Source organism: Podarcis pityusensis, assembly GCF_964106645.2.
Source record: "Podarcis pityusensis genome assembly, chromosome: 1".
Taxonomy (NCBI): domain Eukaryota; kingdom Metazoa; phylum Chordata; class Lepidosauria; order Squamata; family Lacertidae; genus Podarcis; species Podarcis pityusensis.
The window spans coordinates 4754315-4760314 of NC_138028.1; the positions used below are offsets into that span (position 1 = coordinate 4754315).

Sequence of the window (6000 nt, forward strand, 5' to 3'; positions counted from 1 at the left end):
GGGTGTTCCACAGGGCAGGTGCCACTACCGAGAAGGCCCTCTGCCTGGTTCCCTGTAACTTGGCTTCTCGTAGTGAGGGAACTACCAGAAGGCCTTCGGCGCTGGACCTCAGTGTCCAGGCAGAACGATGGAGGTGGAGACGCTCCTTCAGGTATAGTGTCTGCGGACAAACGCCGGCTCCCTCGGCTTGAAAGCGAGATGAGCGCTGCAACCCCCTAGTTGCCTTTGACTGGACTTAACCGTCCGCGGTCCTTTACCTTTTATTTACTATGAGACGCAACCAGCAGAGGTGTGTGGAGAGTTGTTACTTTCTCCAGGGCAGTTATATTTTACAAATGTTTATCAAGCCTTCCTTAGCTGTCCGCTCCCACCCAACCAAAAAAACCCTCTACCACTGTCTGCATTATGGAGGCTTTCGGAGCACGCCACGCCCACCGAGGTGATGCAAAGCATCTCTGGAAAGCAGAAAGGGGAGGAAATACAGAGAAGCCAAGTGGCTTTCTACCTCATCTTTAAGCCAATTGCATGTCAGTTCCATGCATGGCCATATGGCACAAAAGAGGATTTGAATCAGAGGATTCCATAAAATCCAGTTAATATGGAAGGAGCGGCCGAATGGGTGTGGTATAGGACCTCCCGTCGCGAAATCAGAAATCAAGAGGCAGATGTGGCCATTTCGAGATCCACGCAGACAACTGGCAGTGCCAAACCACCCCACGGAGAGCATGCACCCTGAAATAACAGGCTGGTCTTTCCCCCCAGGGAACAGCTGATGAGTTCCTTTTGGATGGTGGCTGGACTGAAGGAGAGGTCAACGGGACCAGCAAGTTTGAGAACCTGGCCAGGCAATCCTTGCCGAGAAGCAAAAGGGTTCCCAGGCTCTTTTTAAATAAAGCAGAGACCGCCCCCCTTCCAAGGCCCTAATAAAACTCTCCTCCTAAGAGACAACAGGTATCTTTGTCTTGGGATGAACTTGGGAGCGGAGAGGCTAAGGACCATTGAGCTTTATGGGTTGTAACAGTCAATTAGCGCAAAATTAATGGGGGGCGGCAAACGAGGCGGAGGGGGTGTCATTTTTTAATTGCCTCATAAACGTGGGGGTTGAATCTCCACCCGAGTTTCTTCCCTCCCACTCCCATCTCTGCCTCCAATCTTGAGAGTCAAAATATCTGCCTCTCCTCTTCCTGCCCTGCCTCACCTCCTCAAAGCTGAGTTCTCAGCATTCAAAACAAAAGATGCTTATTTTGCTAGAGCTCACTTCTCTTTTCCCTGCAGTTGCTTCTTCCTTCTTAGATCTCTGCCCCTTACGAAACCAGAATTCAAAGCGTTTCCCCATCTCAGAGACCTGGGTTCAACCATCTTCTACTCTACACCCACCTAAGAATTAATCTCTCCCCAACCCTCCTTTTTAAGAAAAAGGAGTAGAAAGGTGAAGTTTGGACTGTTCTGCCTTGTTCTATAGGATGATGGTGTGTGTGTGTGTGTGTGTGTGTGTGTGTGTGCATATATTTGTGGTGGAGCTGCTTGAAAAGCTGATCTCCAGTTTTTGTTCTTTTTTTAAAAAAATGATTTTAAAAAAAATGAAAGGCAGGAGAAAGGCCAGATCTCATTCATCCAGGATTAGCAGGCAGGCCAAAGTCTTCTAAATTCAGTCTTTGTTCCCAGAGGCTGGACCCTGTGGCATGACCTGCTTTGTCAATGGCCACTCACCCTTTTGCAAGGCTTGGGCTTCTTCCACAATGTCAACATCCTGTAGAGTCCCCATCCCAGGTCATTTTATGAATGGTCTGGTGGGGTGGAGGTGAGGGGTAAAAGAGTAGGCTGGGCTGGTTTGCCCTGAGTCAGACTGCCCGTTCAATCTGCCCACCCAGTTTTAATGCTTATCTGTCCATCCATCCACCCATCTTAAAAAAAAATAAACACCAGAGTCTTTCTCGGCAGTTTGGCAATCTTGCCTTCGTGCACGCTGCCAGCAGAACACAGCTGCCCACCCTCGCCAGCTTTCCTGCCCACCCGTTTGCCATCAGAGCAGTAATACCACCTACCACTGCCTAAAAATAAAATTTAAAAAATATGCTAACACAAGAGAAATATTTCCAGAAGAAGGAGCCAATACGCAGATTTTCCTCTCCCCCCAACTTAAAAGAATTGAAAAAGACAGCTTTTCCAGCTGGAGAAGGAGGAAACAACTTTAAACAAAGCCGAACAGAAGGATTTAATATATACACATATTGGGTGGGATCCCAATGCTTGCCATGAGTTTCAGTATCTGAATCAGACAGACAAGACTCTCCGGATCAACATCATCCCCAGCATGAGACATGGGAGGGGAGTCCAGGCATGCCAGAAAATGCTACTTGCTCCGAACAAAGAGATTGCAAACAGATCCAGGTGGGAAGGGGTCCCTCGCCCACCCAGGAAGATCCCTCGCAGAAAGGAGGGGAGGGTGTTTTTTAAATATATATATATATAATAATTCACGTGCATTACAAATTAGGCAGAGCGCTGGCGATGCAACCACTCCGGAGTGACGCCAAATTAAATTAAATGCAATTTTTGCAAAGAGTCTTTGAGGCGTAAAGTGTGTGTGTGTTTGTGTGTTTTGTTCTCTGGCTGAATGAAAAAACACCACCACCCACATTCCCATCAATTTCTTTTGCACTGGCGGGGAGAGACGTGTTATTGGACTCCCTCCCTCGACACATTCCCCGCTTGCAAGATTCCTTCCCCAAACGGAGGATCATATTTTGCTTGCAAGGATTTGTCAGCCCACCCCAGTCCCTTGTGAAAACCCCGTTCGCGCCTGGAGGCGCCACAAACCCAAAGGTGGGAAATTGGAGAGATCGATCGATCGATCAGATGCATGCATAGGAAACGAGGCTGCCCCTTAACCATCGCGTTGGAGAAAAAGGAAGAAAACCTACAGCCCAGGAAAAAAAGGGATAGAGACACCCCCCCCCCCGAGCACGTTTAGTGGGCTTTCGCCCTCTCCTTTACCTGGATGAAGATTTCACAAACCGGAGCGCACAGCGGAGTCTCTCTCCTCCCTCCTGGATCCAGATGTGGTCAGAAGCAAAATGCCCCCCCTCCTTTCCTGAGTCCCAGAGCCGGGAGTAGCAGCAACAGCTGGATCGCTAGAGAGCTGAGCTGAGCCTCAGATGCGAGTCCCCACCCAGTCTCTCTCTCTCTCTCTCTCTCTCTCTCTCTCTCTCTCTCTCTCTCTCTGTGTGTGTGTGTGTGTGTGTGAAATCAGCTCCCCGTTGTACAGGAAACACGGCAACTACCGCTTCCTCTCCTCCTCGAGCTGCTGCGTGATGCTTCTCCCTTGCAGACTCGTTCTCTGCTCAGCTGTGCTCTCCCGCGCCTGAAATCCTGGAGAGCTGCTGCCAGCCCGTGCAGACAGCACTGAGCCGGGCAGACCCCATGCTCTGACTCGCTCAGTAGAAGGCATCTCGCTGGGTTCCTTGGAAAGGGATGTTCCCTGAGATTAGAATCGTAGAGTTGGAAGGGTCCCACCCCCCACAAGGGTGATCTAGTCCAACACACACACACCCCGATCTTTTTGCCCAACGCAGGACTTGAACCCAGGACCCTGAGATTAAGGGGCTCCTGCTCTACCGACTGAGCTATCTGCTAAACTGGAGTAGACCAGGCAGTGGCTCCTCTGGCACAATCCTCAGCATCGCCGGGTAGGACTGGGAGAGCTGCTGCCAGCCCGTGCCGACAGCACAGAGCTAGGTGGACCTGATGGCCGGGCTCAGCACAAGACAGCGTCTTAAAGAGGAAGTGGGGCTAAATATAGCTTGAATGCAGAAACTGCTGGGCGCAAGAGTTAGAAAACAAGAAATAATAATAATAATTTTTATTTATACCCCGCCCTCCCCTGCCAAGGCCGGGCTCAGGGCGGCTAACAAGCAATAATAAAAACAAGTTGAATGAATACAACTTAAAAACAAGATTAAAATACAACATTAAAATATTGAAACATTAAAATATTAAAATGCAGCCTCATCACAGGAGGAGAAGGAAAAGAAAGAGAGGGAGGGAATCAAATTGGCTCCAAGCCAAAGGCCAGGCGGAACAGCTCTGTCTTACAGGCCCTACGGAAAGAAATCAGATCCTGCAGGGCCCTGGTCTCATGAGGCAGAGTGTTCCACCAGGCCGGAGCCAGAGTTGAAAAGGCCCTGCCTCTGGTTGAAGCTAATCTGACTTCCTTAGGGCCCGGGACCTCTAGGGTGTTGCTATTTATGGACCTTGAGGCTCTCCGTGGGGCATACCAGGAAAGGTGGTCCCGTAGGTACGAGGGTCTGTGAAGGGCTTTAAAGGTCAAAACCAGCACCTTGAACCAGACCCTGTACTCCACCGGGAGCCAGTGCAGCTGGAAAAGCACTGGGTGAATATGCTCCCATGGCAGAGACCCCGTGAGGAGCCTCGCTGCAGCATTCTGCACCCGTTGGAGTTTCTGGGACAGCTTCAAGGGCAGCCCCGCGTAGAGCGAATTACAGTAGTCAAGCCTGGAGGTGACCGTTGCATGGATCACTGTGGCCAGGTAGGGGCGGGAAAGGTAAGGGACCAACTGCTTGATGCGGCGAAGGTGGAAAAATGTCGCCTTGGCTGTTGCTGTAACCTGCGCCTCTGTGGAAAGGGAGGCGTCAAGGATTACACCCAAACTCTTAACGGAAGGCAATGGCACTAATTGAGCCCGGCCTTGGCTGGGGAGGGCGGGGTATAAATAAAATTGGAGGGCTGTGGGTCAGTGGTTGGGGTGCGTGAAGTGGTGCGTTGAACCAAAGGTGAACTATTCCAGATGCCCTGCAAACACCATATTGGCAGTCAAGATAACCCCACAGTTAATTGGTAGTTGTAGCAATGAGCTCATATATGTGCATATTCACTTACTTTGATATAAGCTAATTGGCTTGCTTTGATGCTACCCTTATCTGTGGGTTTCGGGTGCTGAGCCCAGAAAAGAGAACTATCTGTAAAATTTGAGCAGTTGCCCCCTATGCCCTCATCTGGGCCAGTGAAGCAATGGCAAGTCCTGGCCCAGTTGGGACTCGCCTACAATAGTCAAGAAACAGCGTTTTGAATGTATTATAAACATAAGGTAAAGGTAAAGGGACCCCTGACCATTATGTCCAGTCATAACCAACTCTGGGGTTGCAGCGCTCATCTTGCTTTATTGGCCGTGGGAGGCGGCGTACATGTGGCCAGCATGGCTAAGCCGCTTCTGGCAAACCAGAGCAGCGCACGGAAACGCTATTTACCTTCTCGCTGGAGTGGTACCTATTTATCTACTTGCACTTTGACGTGCTTTCAAACTGCTAGGTGGGCAGGAGCAGGGATCAAGCAACGGGAGCTCACCCCGTCATGGGGATTTGAACTGCCGACCTTCTGATCGGCAAGTCCTAGGCTCTGTGGTTTAACCCTCAGCGCCACCCGCGTCCCTGTTATAAACATGCAATGACACAAATCTTTTCCTTCTGCTGTGCCCATAAAGGCAAGGAAGACACAGCAGGCTGCTTTGCTGCAAGTCTACCACTCTTGACGTTTGGGACATCTTTCTTAGCTCTCTCTGCACCCAACCTCTCCCACAAGTCCTCCTTTGGGTCTGCAGTTCTGAACAGGTTGGGCATGTGTGTGTGTGGAGAACCAGAGACCCTGGATTTAAGGGGGTGGGGGGCAAGAAACATACATCCAAACGGGAGGAGGGCCAGGAAAAAGTCAAAACGATAGATCTATACCCTTGCTTCCCAAACTTGCGTCTCCAGCTGTTTTTTGGACTACAAATCCCATAATCCCTAGCTAGCAAGACCAGTGGGCAGGGATGGTGGGAATTGATTACACTGTATTACAGATAAAAGGTAAAGGGACCCCTGACCATTAGGTCGTGGCCGACTCTGGGGTTGCGGCGCTCATCTCGCTTTATTGGCCGAGGGAGCTGGCGTACAGCTTCCAGGTCACGTGGCCAGCATGACTAAGCCGCTTCTGGCGAACCAG

General features: G+C 50.4%; 1 protein-coding gene across 1 annotated transcript in view; it reads right to left on the reverse strand.

Moving 5' to 3' along the window:
* The window catches only part of GNG2 (G protein subunit gamma 2), a 61591-nt gene extending 58390 nt beyond the window's left edge, over positions 1-3201 (reverse strand). The window contains exon 1 of the mRNA XM_080993443.1: positions 2998-3201. The gene's annotated coding sequence lies outside the window, so the exon portion shown is untranslated. The remainder of the gene's footprint in view (positions 1-2997) is intronic.
* Between the last annotated feature and the right edge of the window lie 2799 nt (positions 3202-6000).